At 44.9% G+C, this 17,594-nt stretch overlaps 1 long non-coding RNA gene across 1 annotated transcript in view; it reads left to right on the plus strand.

Moving 5' to 3' along the window:
* Nucleotides 1-17,381, plus strand: part of LOC131478542 (uncharacterized) — a 47,013-nt gene extending 29,632 nt beyond the window's left edge. Inside the window, exons 2-3 of the long non-coding RNA XR_009244544.1 lie at nucleotides 906-1,111; nucleotides 17,273-17,381. This is a non-coding gene — a long non-coding RNA (uncharacterized LOC131478542). The remainder of the gene's footprint in view (nucleotides 1-905; nucleotides 1,112-17,272) is intronic.
* The last annotated feature ends 213 nt before the right edge of the window (nucleotides 17,382-17,594 follow it).

The following is a 17,594-nucleotide window of genomic DNA, read 5'->3' on the forward strand; positions in this document are numbered from 1 at the left end:
TACACTGCATAATTCCTTTTGAAATTATTAGCATAAAATGCTATAGTGTCTGTGTTTAAACATCATGTCTCAGTCTGTTTATGCTGCCATAACAAAATACCAAAAATTGGATCATTTGTAAACAATAAAAATGTATTTATTACAGCTCTGGATGCTGAGAAGCCCAAAATGAAACTGCCACTGTGTCTGCTGCCTGCTGTGGGCCTGTGTCTGCCTCCACCAGGGTGCTTAGTTGCCCTGTTGCTGCAGAGCAGACAGCTGAAGGGCCAAAGAGGGCTGAGGTCTGCCCAAGCCCCGCTTCACCCACCCCTTAACCCCATTCAGGACAGAGGAGTGTTTATGACCAAAGGCTTTCTGAATGAGCTGCTATTAGCACTGTTGCATTAGAAATTTAAGTGCCAACATGGATTTTATAGGACACATAAACATTGAAACCACAGCGAGAAGGAAAAAATGAACAGGTTAGTAAGGAACACAAACAAATCTAGGTAAGTAAATATTTGCAATGAAATGCCAATCTTACATCAATCCTTTGTGCTCCATTTGGGACATTGAGGATGTGTCTTTCTCATCACCTCATCATGTAGTTATTACATCTCCCATTTAAAAGGAAGAAGCCTGAGACTGAGAGAGTCACAGCGACTATCTCAGAGTCACACAGATACTAAATATTGGATTTGAAGACAAAAGTCTCCTGGTAGCTGGTATCTCACCAACCTTAGCAATGCCCTGATCAGGAGCCAGCAACCTTGGCCAGCTCATGGAATGCAGCTCACTTGCCTCTGCAGAGTTTGTTTGTCTATAAACAAACTAGAAAGCCATTCAGATACACAGTCATCTTTTTGCAAGGTCTAAGGTTTCTGGTCCTGCTCATAATTGCTCAGTTATATTTTTTTGTCTTCTAGGATGGCTCATCTGCTAGGCAAACTCTTGGAAAGCCAACTGCAGACAAAAAGAGAGAGAAATGTTTCTGTCATCCCAGCATCCTACATGGCATTTGAGGGCAAATCAGCATGCTCGGAGCTGCTCCTGCTGGTTTCCTGATACTGTGTGCAGCAGGTGGAGGATTTCTTGGCATATGTTGATGACAGTATTCATCACATTTTCAGAGGTAATGTGTTTCCAACCTTCCCAGCTTGTGTTCAGATTTACCAAGGATGGGGAGATGGGCTGTCAGTGCAGCAATCAACTGGTGTTGTGAAGCGGTCTTTGGACTAGCCACTGACGCCACCAATTTGGGAGACAGAATCTACAAACAAAATTGTAGAAAATAGCTAAATTTTTTTGAATCAAAACATTTGAGAGAAAAAAGTTCATCAATTACCTATTTAGTTCACTCTAGCAGTCTGTTTATTCATTCATCCTCTGAGTATCTGTCAAGTACCTGCTTTGTGCCAGGGCCTATAATTTGCCAAAGCTAAGCATCACATCGAAAGGACTGGCGAGAACTGTCATGGTGACACACCAACCTGAAAATGCTCCAGGCTTTTTAAAATCTTAATTTATTATGATTTCTCCCCAATTCTCCACCACCCAGGAAACTCATCAAATCTTCACTAAAAGCCAGATTGCTATTTTGGGGAGTCCCGGTGACACTGGCGATCACCACTGTGGATTCTGAACCAGCTTACAACCCAGTTTAGAAGCAGACCAAGTGTGGACATCAGGGAGTGTTTTGTTGTCTGCAAGTAGAGACCTGGCTATGCTCTCCTCAGGTAAGAAAGGGAAAACTCAGAAAGCCAATTTCATATTGGAAGGACCAGTGTGGTAGAGAAAAACACTCTAAAGCATTTTGCACTTGAGAGAACAAATAAAACAATGAGCTAAACAGTGGACTGCACCAGATCACATTAAATATAAACTAACATGACCAATTTTCTCTTTTTATTCAGATGTTGCAAATATGGGTATGCTAATCTCTATTCCAGGTTCTTGTCTTACACAGAGATGAGAATATTAAACAGAGATGTACATCCAGGTGCACAGAGAACAAGTTCTATTTAAAATATAAGAAAGCGAACATACATCCAACATAAGCATTATGAATAGGTCAGAGTGTTCCCCAACGATGAAGGGTGGGAGAGAAAGAGAGAGAGAGAGAAAGTAAGTCTGAGTAGCACCGAACCATGGTGCACAGTGCAAAGATAGTGCCTCTACCCCAGTTCTCACACTCTTAGCACACATGCAGCCAGCTGGGAAGTCTATGACACCTCCCCAAGCTTCACATGAACTTAGCATCCAGATGATCACTCTGTCTCCTCCTTCCTCATCCTGCATGAGACACAGGGGAAATGGTTGTCTTTGATGTACAAAAATACATTGTGCGGATTTCCAACTCACTCAGTCCTAACTAGCCTAGCCACATCATATCATGGGGATGATGGCTGGAGAGCTTCTCTTCTTGTTTCCCTGCTCTTCCCCCAGTTCCACCTCACCAAGCTTCCCAGGAATCCCTCCTGGGTGTTGAATAGCCTCATCTTTCTCTGTGCACTGAGGGTGAGTCTACCCCAGTGTGAACTTTGTGACAGGTTCACAAAGCAAAAAGAACATGAGGGTGAAGGTCACAGGCCTTTCACTGTGTGTCTCATAATCAGATACGTAAGTGGACCCACAACTACAGAGAAATGTTCTTGCTTTTGAAAAAGAAAATCCCTTAACCTAGGAGTTTCCAATCATGGCAGAAGAATTGCTCAATTCTCACTGAATCTGTAAATAAAACCATTGGTTTTGCTTCCAGGGAAGAACATGAACAGTTTAGAAAATTGTGGATTCTGCAAAATCGTATCAGGAATAAAACAGAAGGGAAACATTTGAGATGAGGCAAGCTTATTAATAAGACATGACCCCCTCAGTCCGGATTCTCTCAACTCCTAGATCTCTTGATGCTAAGACATTATATAAGACACCTTGCCTCAGGCATGCATTTATTTTGGACATATTACAGCTCCCTCTCTTTTGGAAGACATCTGTGGAAGACTGCATGCCACCAAAGATCTACAGCAGCTTTCTAAATGTTCCAGGAAAAAAACAAAAAGAAAATTTGAAAACACAAATGTGAGATCTTCTAGCTCTATCTAACCCTTACAAAACTTCCTGTTCATGAAGTAAATTAGTCCCTACTGACTTATTTCAAGAACTTGAACCTGAACCAATGGATGATCCAGGTTTTCTAGAACCCTTGAAAATGCAACCTTCGGAGTAAGCCTTATTTATGCCCCCAGTGCCCAATAAGCCATATTTATATTTCAAGCATCTTTTTAAAACATCGAAAAATATAGAAACAAAAAAATGGACAACTGGTGGACACTTCATAGTAGCACTTGATACAAAGATGGATAAATCCTGTTTCCAAGGGGCAGAGAGACCAAGGAAAAATGGAACCTGTAATTGCATCTCTATGGATCCTCTCTTATGTAAGTCTCAGTTTTGTTTTAGTCACATCAGTTTAGTGAGCTGGATTCTGTTAGCTAAGTTGGGAACAGTAATACTTTCTCATCACAGATGGGTTTTCCATAGGCTGTTTTGAAACAGAAAGGCTAATAAAGACTCAGAGGCTTAAACATTTGTTTCTGTTGTGATATTTTATGTCACCTTTATGAATTGTTTTTGGGTGGGGCAAGGAGATAACAGAGATAACAGAGGCAGAATAACCTTGAGTCAGACACTCAATCCAGTCCTCCCACATGGGTGACAGGAACTCAGCTACTCGCACTATCACTACTTCCTCCCAGGGTGCTCATTAGTAGGAAAATGGGTCGGAAGCAGAGCCAAGATTCAAACTCGGGTACTCTGACATGGGATGTAGGCATGTGCGAGTGTATCTTGATGCGCTAAACATCCAGCCCTGGCATCTACACTCTTAACGCTCCAGTCCAAGAAAAGCAATGGACTTGTTCTGAGCCTTTATCTGTATTCACTAGTTCAACAAATCCTTCTTCGTTTTCTATGCTTTCTTCTGCTCCTTTCTTAGGCTTGAGAGAGAAAATAAATAGGACTGCAACAAAGTCACAGTTGCTTATAATCCTGACCTTGAGAAAGCCACATTTTAGTGACAAAGCGAGATCTAGAATCCAACAGACATGGTTTATCTAATGACAGTGATCAAGGAATATTCACATTGTTGCTGAGATCCAGCAGTGGGGATGATGGATTTTCCTTGTCAGGGGAAACATATGCAAGGGAGCATAAACTCACAAAGTAGAGAAGTGAGAAAGAGAGACAAGATCTGCAGAAGGAAATGCAGATGTAACGTAAAGGAGGCAGCATCGTCTTGCAAGTGTGCAGAAGGATGAACTGTCCCGGAGGCTGCACTGAGGAGTGTGTGAAGGACACCAAGAATGACTTACACAGCATCAGTTCTCAGGCCATGTGCCTGCTTTTTCAGAACCACACAGCAAAGTGCCTGGAAACTCGAGTTCTAGGCATTATCTTGCTAACCAAGTGTTCTTGGCAAAGTCTCCCTGTCTGCAGACACCTTCCAAATGCTGGAAGGCCAAGGGGCTATAGGAATGAGCCTTTACAGAAAAAGGGAAGAATTCCAAGACTCTGCAGTTCACTACCTTCATGAATCCCTTTGGAACATAACTTCTACAACAACAAAGACAAATGTACTGTTTCCTGCAACCTCTTATATATGGTGCCGACGTTTGTGATGTTAGAAGTAGGTTTTGTATCAAGAGACATAAATTCAAAATAATAGTGGCAAATAAGGCTAGAAATGTCCTTCTCATGGACAATTCCAGAAGCAGGTGGTTAGGCTGGGGTGCATAGTGTCAGGAATGCCTTCCATGCTGGTGCTCGGCCTTGCTCTGTGCTTGAACCTCACCTTCAGGGTCCAAGGTGGCAACTTTCACCTTCTCATTCTGGTCACAGGATAAAGAAGGAAGGAAAAGAAAGGCTGCAAAGGACACGTGCTAGCTTCTCCTTGAAAATATCCTTGGGAACTGCTATATGATGCTTCTGTTTACACTCACTTTGCCACATCCAACTGCAAGACAGACTAGGAAATACGTGAATACTGTTGTTATTTTCATCAGGAAGGATGGCTGAAAACTGGGAGGCATTCTGTACTGTCTCCCACAGGCTGTATGGAGGACAGTGTCAGAGGAGGAAATGAGGATGATGAGAGCCAGGTGGGGAAGCCTTGACGTGACATGTCAGGAGTTGAGGCTTTCTCCCCTGTCAGTGGGAAGCATCAGATGGGTTTAAGCAGCAGAGAATGTAAACCGAGCCATGTTCCAACCCTCTCCCTGACAGCCATATGGATGCATGCTGGTGATGCTGTGGCCAAGAACTAGCTAGAAAGCAAGCATGCTGGTTGTGTGAGAAGTGATGACAGCCTGAATTAGGAGATAAGAGAATGGAAGAGTGAGGTTTGTTAGGGTAAAGAGGACAGACTTTGGTGGTCAGCAAGAAAAGGGCAGTGGAGGAAGAGCATGGAGTTTAGGATGATGCCAACATTTGCAGCTTGAGCAACTTGGTAAATGACAATGCTACTAAACAAAATGGAAATGAACAAAATGACAATGCTAAACAAAAGGAAAAGGAACATGGAAGGCATAGGAGTTAGCAGTACTGGGGAACATATGATTGGTCTGATTATGCAGACATTAAGCTTGACACCTATTAGAACATGTTCAGAAAGCAGATAAAAATGTGTCAGCGATGTTGGAGAGAAAGCAGAGTTGTGTCAAATAAGGAGAAGTCTAGAACTAAGTAAAAGCTACAACTACAAGCTTGGAGTGGATTGGCTCAGAATGAGTGAAGGAGCAGTCAGAGATGACCACACACTGATGCTGTGTGACTCCTCTGTGAGGTCTGCTCTGCTGGGGGAGTATTCAGGAGTTACAGGGCATGCATGCTCAGGCTGCAAATGCATCCAGGATCTGGGTCAAATATTTCCATTTTCAGACAAAATAAAACTGCTGAAGCCATTCTGAAGAAATGTTTTAATGCCAATTAAATTCAAGTTTGGAAAAAGGTTATACTTATGGCAGAGATTTTCATTTCTACTCTGATTTAACAGTGGAGTATGTATGTGAAAAACACCTGCCTACTTCACTTACGATTTTTCTGCTGGGCCCCAGGGGACAACTTCAGTGGGTTCAGATTCAGGGGATAGGAGCTGACCTGTTCAGAAGAGCCCTCCTTTCAACTTTGGGGAGACTTAATACCATTTTAATGGCTTGATGTCATTTTGATGGTTAGTTGGTACTGGTATCTGTTTTAATTCTAGAAAAGGTTTCTTCTCCTCCTCCTCCTCCTTCTTCTTCTCTTAGAGGGAGGGAGGGTGAAAGTATTATATTTTTCTTTAGATGTAAAATTTATTTTTCTTTTATTGAAAAGGCAGATTTACAGAGAGAAAGCTCTTCCATCTGCTGGTTCACTCTCCAAGTAGCCACAATGGCCGGAGCTGATCCGATCCAAAACCAGCAGCCAGGAGACTCTTCCAGGTCTCCCACACAGGTGCAGGGTCCCAAGACTTTGGACCATCCTCTACTGCTTTTTGAAGCCACAAGCAGGGAGCTGACTGGGAAGTGGGTAGCTGGGACACAAAGTGGTGTAGGGCCCAGCGGCATGGCATGGCATTGCGGCTAAAGTCCTCGCCTTGAAAGCCCAGGGATCCCATATGGGCGCCGGTTCTAATCCCGGCAGCTCCACTTCCCATCCAGCTCCCTGCTTGTGGCCTGGGAAAGCAGTTGAGGACAGCCCAATGCCTTGGGACACTGCACCCTCATTGGAGACCCGGAAGAGGTTCCAGGTTCCCGGCATCGGATCGGCGCGCAACGGCCCGTTGCGGCTCACTTGGGGAGTGAAACATCGGACGGAAGATCTTCCTCTTTGTCTCTCCTCCTCTGTGTATATCTGGCTGTAATGGAATGAATAAATCTTTAAAAAAAAAATAAAAGTGAGATGAGCAAATAAAACTGCGTGAAAAAAAAAAGCTAGTTTGCATATAGCACATCTTTCCTCCGAACCAAAGTTGCTGTTCTTCTTTGCTCCCTCCCCCTCCTTCTGGTTTTAGATTGTTGGCTGAGTTAGCCCACCTTCAAGGCACGACTTTCTTGAAATTCAACAATTATCATTTGGAAAAGACTTCTGACTATACAATGTGATACCAAAAATACTCCATGCTTGAGTGGTTATTTGCAGAGTGCCTTCAGCTAACAAGTATCCAGGTAGTGAGACCTTCATTTATCTAGGAAGCTCTATAATTCCAAACCCAACAAAACCAAAACCAAACTCAAAGTTTAATAGCAGAGGCTGGGTTTAGGGTATAAATGTTAAGCTGTACCCTGAGATAGAGGCATCCCATGTGTGCCCTATTAATGCACCTGGGAAAGCAGTAGAAGATGCCCATGAGTACTTGGTCCCTGCTACCCAGGTGGAAGACCTGGGTGGAGTTTCCGGCTCCTGGCTTTGGCCTGGCCCAGCCCTGGCTGTTGGGGCCATTTGAAAAAATGAATCAGCAAATGGAAGATCTCGGTCTCTCTGTGTGTTACTCTCTTTCAAATATTTTAAAAATAAATAAGGTAGCAGAAAATTCATCTGAATGAGACACATTGTTATCGGGACATCTTGACCTCAACATGTCTTGAGGCTGAGTTAACTGAAGTGCATCGCACTGATGCCTTTGAATAGTTTATGTTCCTCTAGCTTTGGGAACTTTTCTGCTGTCTCTTTGATATGCTTTCTGCCACTTTATCATTGTCAAGTCTCTCTTGGATCCCAATAGAGCAGAGATTCTTTTCACGCTGTCTCAAATTCCTCTTGATTTTTTTATATCATTTTCTCTAAGAGTGTATTTGCAAATAGGCTATCCCAAGGGCTGCTGTGAGACCAGGCATGAGACCACAGTGCTCAGTTTTTGTATAAAAATAAGAACAAGCACAGAAAGAAAACAGGAAGAAAGAGTTGCCTGTGCCACCCCTTTCCTCAGCTCCAAGCAGCACAGTGTGGAAAGTTACGTCTTCTGCTTGGAGAAGGGAGAGGCGATGACTAAGTTGACTATAGCCTGAATCCCAGTCCCAGGCCCATGATGAAAAAACTCAGAATGGGACAGGACCCCATTGGCCGATACCCTCTGGCCTTTAGCTGTAGACTGAGGTCTTTGAGTCTTCCTGGTCTGTATTGGGTGACATCCATCACTTTCCTCCAGCTCTTAGGACAAAGCCAAGCTGACGAGGACAGCACAAGAGTGAACTCAGGACTGCCTCAGAGCTCAGAGATGTTCAGGGATGCGTTGGCTTTCACATGAGCCCCCTAACAGACACCACTGAAAATAGGGCTCTATGCAACAGGAGTGGAACCTCACACCTTTTTCTGTCAGGAAGGCTTCATCATTTTCACATCACTCCCACCAGGAAAAGATGCCAAGTTGGTAAAAACAGTTTAAATTGGAACTTGAGTTCTCTGGCCTGCACAATCAGAGAAAATGTTCCAAAATGTTTTTTCACGAATCAACAGGACAAAGTGCCCTTTTATATTGGTCTACATTGTTATTTCTCAGAAGCCAGCAGGATAGTTTCTGATTGCTCTTGGTGTGGGTAAAAGCCTCTGCAGCGGTCAGGGCCATTATAATCATTAACTAGGAAGTTACAAACAGCCAGGTGTGTGATCAGGGGACACAATGTGCTTTTTGGTGAAGAGAAATGGCCATGAAAATCTCCAAGCAAGACAGGAAGACTCAGAACTGCCCCCTCCCGTAATCTATTTATGCAGAAATGAGGACAGCCTAAGAGCAGTTGAATTAAAAAAAAAAAAATACAAAACTCCTTCCTCCAAACACATTTTCAATACAGAACATTAAGAAATAATAATAATAATAATCACTCACTATTTTCCAGTTAGAACTTACCATTGTAAACTTTGTTAGTTACCTTTTTAAAAATTCCACTTCTCCATGAACTTACATATTTGAAAAGCAGAAAGATAGGGAGAGAAATCTCCCTTCTGTTAGTTCACCTCACAAACACCCTTCGGCATCCAGGAACAAGGAACCCATTCTCCCAGTAGGGTGACAGGGACCCACCAACTTGAGTCATCACTCAGTGACTTACCAGAGTGTGCATTAGCAGGAAGTAGGAGCTGGGAGTGGAGCTGGGACTTGAATCCAGACACTCTACTAGGGCACATAGCTGCCCAAAGTGGGAACTCAGCTGCTGAACCGGATGCTCTGTTAACAGTTGGATTAATAGCCTTTGGGGGATAGACAGTTGATTAGCTGACAAGTGTGTATACAGATACTCACCCAATATACATGTGTATGTGCTAGTGCATTTAAGCTAGAGCCCGGAGCAATAGCTTAGTGGCTAAATCCATATGGGTGCCAGTTCATGTCCCGGCTGCTCTGCTTCCCATCCAGCTTCCTGGTTGTGGCCTGGGAAAGCAATAGAGGATGACCCAAAGGCTTAGAACCCTGGATCTGTGTGGGAGACCAGAAAGTCTCCTGGCTGCTGGTTTTGGATTGTCTCAGCTCTGGCCAAGTACTTGGGGAGTAAAGCAACGGATGAAAGATCTTTCTCTGTTTCTCCTTCTCTCTGTGGATCTGACTTTTCAATAATAAATAAATAAGTCCAAAAACATTAGAAATAAAAGAGCCTATTGCTAATGGTGATCTATTGAAACAGCAATTGCTAAGAGGGTGTTAAAAGCAGGCTGCTTTTGTCTTGCATAGATAGTGTTTGGATATTTCATAGCTATATATTACCATGTATGTTGTGAAAAATAAGAGGGGGATTATAACAATGTTGAGACAGCTTTTCAAGCAGAACCAAGAAGCCTTCAGAGGAGGAACGTTGACCCAACAGGCCTGCTGCTGCCTAAGACCCTAAACTTTTTTTAAAATATATTTTGTGTTTTTGAAAAGGGTTATAGAGGGAAAGCGATCTTTCCTCCACCTGCTGATTCACTCCCCACATGGCAGACATAGACAGCATTGAACAGACTGAAACCAGGAGCCAGGGACTGCTTTCATGGTGTGGCAGAGGTCCAAGAACTCAGGGCTCCTCCACTGCTTCCCCAAGGGCAACAGCAGGGAGCAGGGTGGCTTGGCAGCAGCCAGGGCTGGAACCCAAGCTGGGGTACAAGATGCAGAGTTTCGCAAGTGGCAGCTTAACTCTGGCCCTGAACTTAAGCTGTATTTTACTAAGTATGCACATTATTTTCTTCCCCTTTTATTCATCGTGTGCTTGCCACACAGCATCTGTTTGCAACTTCCAATGCAATACCCTCACAAAAGAATTTTCATTGATTTGTAATAAATCATGGAAAACGCAATAAAAAAGTTTATTTTGGCACAAAAGTTATGAAGCCTACATTTTCCTAACATGTATTTTCATGAACTTTAAAAAGATCGTGTATATGTATATATACTGACTTCAAAAAATTTTTGCGCCAAAACAAACTTAGTTTTTTAATGCAGTTTCCATGAATTTTTAAAAGCAGCCTCCTGCAAGCTTCCCTTTGTAAGCTCCCTCCCCCCCAAGACCTTTTGAGTTCGTCAGTTTTTGACTTTGGTCTGACCTACAATGTAATATTGTTCTGGTTTTGCTAAAATTGTGAAACCAAATCACTCTAGGAAGCAAAGGGATCTCTTGGGCGGTCCTGGTTACCGTGGGCCCTGGGTAGGGAGCATGCGGCACGTGGAGTTGCCGGAGAGAGGTCAGAGACAGCAGGGGCCTCTCCGGGCGGCAGGTTAAAGGGTGAGGTCTCCCTGAGGTGGGGAGCAGTGCTCTCTGCAGGATGGGGGAGGCGGTACGCTCATTGCGCAGGCGCACAGCGTCTTTACACTGGGGTAGGGGGAGTGCGCGGGGGAGAGGGGGTGCATTTCTGTGTCTTACTGCGCCCAGTGCCGCAGTTCACCGAGGCGCGTTCACTGGCACTCTGGAGCTTCTCCGGACTTTGGAAGGCTTTTCTGCAAAGGAGACAGAAAAACTGCGAGTCCTTCGGAAGTGAGGATGCTCACTGCGGTGCCCTCGCCGGGACGCCCTCTTCCGCAAAGGGTCAGAATTGCCAGTTCTGAGCAAGAGGAAACCAGCTGGGTCAAGCCAACTGGTTTTTTTTTTTTTTTTTTAAATCTATTTTATTGTATTGTTGTTGACAATCTTTACATAGTTAATTACAGTTAAAGGAAAAAGAAGAAAAAAGAAAAAAAGGTTCAGGGGGATAGGGAAGTGGGTAATGCTATTATGTCAATATTGTTTCCATCATGTATCTGAGGTAAAGGGGGATATTGAGGGAGAAGCCCCACCCGGTTTCCCGCCCACCCCAAGTCCCGGATGTGGGGCATGCTCTGAGATATTTGCTCAAGTGGTGTTAATAGTTCTCCAGTTATGAATCGCTGCCAGTTTCGCTTGATGAGGTCGTCCACTGAATGATATGGTCCATCATAAAGTCTCCGTTTGCCCCATATTTCGCTGCCAACATATCGCTGAGATGAGTGATTGTCCTGTTCTGTCTTCTGTCTTTTCTTGGTTAGAGTTCTGAGTTCAGCAGTTCGATTGGGGAGATCTCCAAAGAAACTTTGAGGTATTCCCAGACCAGATTCTTGTATGTTCTAGCAAGCACAGGGCCCGGCACAGTCCATCACCCCAATCAGCTGGTGGTTGCAATTGCTGTGTTGGTTCTGTTTTCAGTCCCGAGTTGCACTGGAACCAATGGGTGTTGCAGTCCAGTCTGGTTCGGCCCTTGGGTCGCTATTCCCGTGGGAGGGCATGAAAACTAGGATGGAGGCTGGGATGGCTAGATAGAGAGGCACTCAACAACATCTGTGAGGGCTGGATGGTTGAGTTGGTTAGATAGAACTAAGCTTTAATACCCATTGACAAGTACCAGAGCCAAATGGGATGGGGGACAGACTGGTCTTCTGCTACACATACTGGCAAACCAGGGTAGGGGGCGGGCCTGGTGGGGGTTATTGGTGGTCACCCCGACTAGGCTGCAGCCCCCACTGGTTGATGTAAGCCAACTGGTTTTAAGATTGGATTGTTGTTGCTGCTGCTTTTGCTGGGTGTGTGTATGTGTTTGAAGGCTGATTCTATTTTTATTTGAAAGGCAGAGTTACAGAGAGGAGAGATAGGTATCTTCCATCCATTGGTTAACTCCCTGAATATTTGCAAAGGGCAGAGGTGGGCTGGTCTGAAGCCAAGAAACAGGAACTTCTTCTGGGTCCCCCACGTAGATACAGGGGCCAAAGGACGTGGGCCATCCTCTGCTGCTTTCTCAGGCCATTCGCAGGGAGCTGGATAGAAAATCCAAAAGCTGAACATGAACTGGCATCAGTGGTTAAGTGCTGTCTTCCAAGAGTTTGTTTGTTTTGTTTTAATCAGTTTTTCAATACTTTGAAGTAATGCATATTCATTGTAAAATAATTGGACACACACAGTAAAGCACGAAGAAGATAATAACACCTTCAATCTGATCATCCAGAGATGAGCACATTAAAGTTTGTAAGAAGTATTTCTTTTCTTTTCTTTCTTTTTTTTTTTTTTTTTTTTTTTTTTTTTTGCTATACACAATGAGCAAATCCAGTGTTTAAATCACCTGAGCACCACCTGGGCAATGCTATTGGAGGAGTCCAGGCCAGAGTTGAGAGGGCATGGGGAAAGAGACCGAAGGCCCAGCCTGAGGAGGAGCCTCCTGCCCTCTACCACAGGCCCTGGCTGCCTCTTGGCTTGCTCTTATGGGTCAGCTTCTGAGATAGCATGGCTTTCCCTCCCTAGCTGCAAGTCACGTAGCTAAACTCACCCTTCTGTTGGGAGCGAGCATGGTATGGCTGGTAGGCCTGAGGAAGAAAGATGGTTTTCATGGTAGCAAAATATTTTTTAAAACGCATGACAGAGAGAGAGAGAGAGAGAGAGATCCTCTGTGTGGAGGCCTGAGCTTGCTTGTCTCTACCTGGTGTGGTTGGACTTGGGGATCCAAGTCTCATTTGGGGAGGGTGTCTACTTCATAGTTTATGGTGGCATCTGGGCATCTCCTCCCTCCCTCTGCTCTGATTAGCAAAAGAGAAGAGGATGGCAGAGTTAGAGATCCTTTCTGTCCAGTGATTCATTCCCAGATGGCTGCAGTGGGCAGGTCAAAACCAGAAGCCAGGAACTCCGTCTGGGTTTCCCAAATAGGTGATAAGGCCCCAAGCACTTGGGCCATCCTCCACTGCTTTTACCAGGTAGCTGGATTAGAAGTGGAGCAAGCCAGTATTTGTATCTGTGCCCACAGAGGATGCTGGCATTGCAGGCAGATGGGTTTACCTCACGCTGTCACAGGGCTGGCCCCTGAGGTGATGGTGTTGAGGAGCAGGGGATGCATGGTGAGATTTGCACTACAATGGAGACTTGCCTCCCCCCAATTGCTCAGCAGGGGAGGGGCCTGAGGGGTCAGAGCTCCCTGCAGAAGTTGCCCCAGGGTCAGACTTGAGGCAGTGAAAGCGGATACATGGGTGCCACTTAGGAGACTGCTCTGATTCTGACTCATCTGCTGGCTTGCCCTTTTCATGGAGTTGGGGGATGGGGGTGGCTCTGCAGGACTCAGTGTCATAGGCCGGCTTCTTGTTGGGCTGCTCTGTAATTGTGTGTTTGGCTGTGAACTTCTGAACCTTGCCTAAGCTCTATTCATTCATCTCCAGAAAAGGGATAGTAGTATTGTCTGAAGGTGATGCTTTCGTGCCTATTGTGGATGCCAAATGCAGGAGGAGGAGGGAGGCGTGTCTTCAAATTCCAATTGTGAATTTCCTAACCTTAAAAGCCTTGCACCTCCCTACACATGATTCTCCTGTTTCAGAGTTGAAACCTCCACACTGGTAGTCAGCCAAGTGGAGAGGCCCTGACTCAGCGCTGACCTAGACAGTCTTCACCCTGTAGTGGCAATGTCATCTGTGCCATTCCCAAGCTCTGAACTAGACTTGTCCTTCCTGTGGTTGAACAGACAGGCTCAGAGAGGTTGAACCACTTTCCCCAAACAGCACAGGTTGTCCATGACAGACTCGAGACCTGAATGTATAATTCTATAAGGTTTCTAACCTGCCTATCCTCCCACCATGAAGTCCGTCCCACGATGTCAATGTCTGCATTTAGATGACTAGGAGAAAGAGGTAGAAGATGTTAGCTGCCTCATGTTTCGCAGTGGGAGGATGAGTCCATTAGCTTTTACACATTTAGACTCATTTTCTTTTTAATAATGCTGTCACAGGCCATAACAGAGCCGAAAATGTATTTAGAAGCCTTTGAAAGCTTTATAAAGTAAATTTCAAAAACAGACAATTTAATAGGCTGCATCTATGCTAGATGAGTCACTCAAAATTGTCTCTACATTTCTCAGAATGGGTGGATGATTCTGTCTCTGGGAAACTGTTTGTCACACTCCTCTGACCTGACCTTTGTAAATAGCACTTGACCAACTTTGCTGTTAAATTCTCTCTGGTCTGCAGACTGCAGATCTCCTTTGCAAAACCAAAGACAGATTTCTGGGTTGGTTTAGGCTAAGGAAGCAATCTCCAAGACTCAGATACTTTGCATTTGACCCAAGAGAAGATAGACATGCGGTTCTGACCTGGCTGAGCAAGCTATATGAATTTTTCTATTAAGCCATGTGGCTTATGTCTTGTTTTATTTCTATTTGTTCACATTTTGGCATTTATAGATTCTACACTTGACCATAGAAAAGCCTCCCTTATTAGTGTACTTTGGTTATATTATCTTGAAGGGCAAACTCACCTGGACTTCAAGGGCACCTGTCCTTTGGCTCTTGACATCCTGGCTTCTTATGGGGTGGGATACACACAGGCAGAAAATAATAGACCCTCCGAATTTGAAAACAAGAACCAGAAAAGGAGGCTAGAGTTTCGCCTAGTAGTTGGGACTGAATTGGTTGGGACACTCATATCCCATCTACATCAGAGTGGCTGGGTTTGAGTGCCAGCTCTGCCCCCAATTCTAGCTGCATGCTGATGGCCATCATGGGAAGCAGCAGGAGACAGCTCAAGTGACTAGACTCACCCATGCAGGATAACAGGATGGAGTTCCTGACTTTGGGCTTCAGCCTGACTCAGCTCTGGCTGTTGTGGGCTGTGCATCATTTCGGGGAATGAACCAGCAGACAGGAGGTGTTCTCTCTCTCTCTCTCTCTTTCTATCTCTCTCTCTCTCTCTCCTTTATTTAAATAAATATATAAAAACATTTAAACCCCAAAGGAACTACAAACTTTTTAAGGTTGTATAAGGTAATTAAGCAATGTTCTGGAAGTGCAGATTGACCTTGGAAGTGAGGGTTCTCTTTGAAATCCTGTGGGATTTTACTTTTGCCTGGATGAGCACAGATGAATCCAGATGCAGGACCAGTTCAAACACACGACCGTGGGAATGGCACTGAAGCCACCATGCAGGATCCCCACAGGACAGTCCTTCTACCACATGTTTCTTCCAGAAGTTCCTCTCTCTTGAGTGACCTCACCACAATGGCTGACAGGTAGGGAAGAGAATTCGGCTAAGAATGCAAAGGTGGTGTTATCTTGTCCTTGGGGACAGAGAAGCAAATGAAATTCATCAAAATGAGCCCTACACCCTATGCAATCACCCTGAGGCCACCCTAAGGCTTGCAGAGTTGCAAACAAGATGTCTGCAGAGTTGTGGCCTGGGAAAGCAGTCGAGGCGGCCCAAAGCCTTGGGACACTGCACCCGTGTGGGAGACCCGGAAGAGGTTCCTAGTTCCTGGCTTGGGATCGGCGCACACCGGCCCGTTGCGGCTCACTTGGGGAGTGAAACATCGGATGGAAGATCTTCTTCTCTGTCTCTCCTCCTCTGTATATCCAGCTTTCCAATAATAATAAAAATCTTTAAAAAAAAAAAAAAGATGTCTGCAGAGGTCACTGCTGGAGGAGGACTCTGTCTTCTCCCCGCAGGACAGATAAGCAGAGCAAAAGGCAGGCAGGTCAGGAGGCAGAGTTGCATAGGCTTCTCCTGTCTTTCCTGCTGTCAATACTGCTGCCCCAGTTCTACTCAAGTAACTTTATAGTTTCCTAGGGAAAAATGTCTCCCCCAGCGGGTGACATCCAGGAAGTAGAGCCTCAATGCAACCTCTATCCACATCCCCTGATTTAGGAGACATGGAGCTCGTTTCTGACACTCCCCTGTTCCCCGCTCCAATCTGGGGTCAGGCAGACCTCATTCTGCAGGCCTCCAAAAGACAAAAGCTTTAGACAACCCTTCCAAAGAGAAGAATCTCCTGGGAATTAGAGACTGAGGGTGAATCTTTCATCAGGAGTTGGGGAGCTGTGCAGTTCTGCGACAATCTGACCAACCCCAGCAGGCCCCGGGTGGCCTGTAATGCAGTGCTCAAGGGTGCAGAGCTATTCCACAGGCTCTGAGACATTGAGCTTGCACTTCCTCTAGAACCGCTGCAGTGGGCCGTCTCTTGCTAGCAACCCTGTTTTCTTGTTAGTGCTCTTTTCACCAGGTCTTACCTTACGGACGTTCCTGGGCACAGCACCCACTCTGCATGTGAGCCTTCATCCACTCCCAAGAAGGCTGATGAGTGCAATTATGTGGGAATGACAGCATGAAGAAGTTTGAATTTGTCCTAAATGACTGAAGAAAGAACTCCATTGGGGAAATAGTTTGGGATCTCTATCCATATTGGAGTACCCGATGTACAATCCTGGTCCCACTTCACACTCCAGCTCCCTGCTAAATATGCACCCTGCAAGACAGTAGATGATGCGGTACTTGGATCCATGCCACTTGTCTGAGAAATTCAAAAGTTCCTGGCTCTTGACCTGATCTAGCTCAACTCTGCCTATTGTGGGCATCTGGAGAAGGAACAAGTTGGTTCATCTTTTTCTCTCTCTCTCAATTTCTTTGTTACTGTGTCACTTTGTATCTCAAATAAATGAAACTTTAAAAACCCTCTGCCTTTGTTTTTGTCTTGCTCTGGTGCGCTTTCAGATTTAATAAATAAATCATTAAAAATAATTTACTCACACTACTTTATAGTAATTACTTTCATTCTGTGTCACTGAGTTAGAACCACTAGACCAAACCATGGGATTGGGTTTCTGATCAAATCTTATTTATTCATGCAATTTTTTAAGACAGGCTTACACAGAGGGAGAGACAGAGAAAAGAGAGAGAAGGAGATATACAAATCTTCCATCCACTGGTTGACTCCCCAAGTGGCTGTAACTGCTCTAGCTAAACCAGACAAAGCCAGGAGTTTCTTCCATGTCTCCGGTGTGGGTATAGGAGCCCAAAGTCTCGGGCCAACTTCTGCTGTTTTCCCAGGTGCATTAGCAGGGAGCTGGATCATCAATGGAGCAGCCAGGATGTGAACCTGTGCCCACATTGGGTGCCAACACCGCAGTTGTCAGCCTTACCCATGACACCACAGCTGCAGCCCTTCTGCTCAGATGCTGTAAGAACTAGAGACCACCCACGAGTGTGGGGCGCCAACTACCTCCTCAGGCATTGCCATCTTCATATACTGAAAGACGGACATTTGGTCCTGTATTTCCAACTACATGTTGATGTCTTGTGCTGGACACTTGGCAATGTTCTTTCAATGGCGTGTTACACAACTTGCTAAATTCTCCTTTTGTCGAAGTTA

This window comes from Ochotona princeps, chromosome 2 (genome assembly GCF_030435755.1).
Source record: "Ochotona princeps isolate mOchPri1 chromosome 2, mOchPri1.hap1, whole genome shotgun sequence".
Classification (NCBI taxonomy): Eukaryota; Metazoa; Chordata; class Mammalia; order Lagomorpha; family Ochotonidae; genus Ochotona; species Ochotona princeps.